The sequence below is a fragment of the Poecilia latipinna genome, unplaced genomic scaffold (genome assembly GCF_001443285.1).
Source record: "Poecilia latipinna isolate Pla-1442-1.1 unplaced genomic scaffold, P_latipinna-1.0 Scaffold2459, whole genome shotgun sequence".
Classification (NCBI taxonomy): Eukaryota; Metazoa; Chordata; class Actinopteri; order Cyprinodontiformes; family Poeciliidae; genus Poecilia; species Poecilia latipinna.
Genome location: NW_015115075.1, coordinates 92,705 through 93,187, shown reverse-complemented (window position 1 = coordinate 93,187; position 483 = coordinate 92,705).

Here is a 483-nt window from a genome sequence, read left to right as displayed (position 1 = left end):
CCACAGCAAAGGTAAACAAAGGTAGAACAACCCGAACAGGTGATCAACTCTAAACCACTCGCACCTTTTTATTCTCCGTCTCTCTCTGTCATTTAAGCACACCCGTTGCCATGGCAACCTCCTGCGCTCCACAAGCCGACCAGAGATTACGTTAAAAACATAACATTCAGTCCGTTATGATATCAGGTTTTCAGGCTTGATATTTATTTTGCGATCATTAATAAGCCTCCCTGAACACAGCGGTGGTTGATTATTTTGGTAATGGAACCGAAACGCACAGAATTGCGAAACACCTTGTTGAAACAATAATCACTGAGATTATTGTTGTTGTTGGGTCATTAATTTGAACACGTTTTGTTGATTTTTGTTGTTGTGCTTTAATAAAGTTACGAACGTTTTAAGCGGGTCAGAGGAGGACGTGCTGGTCTCAGCGTCCTGGCAGCGTTCAGTTTGTCACCTAATGCTGAGATCGACTCAAAACCT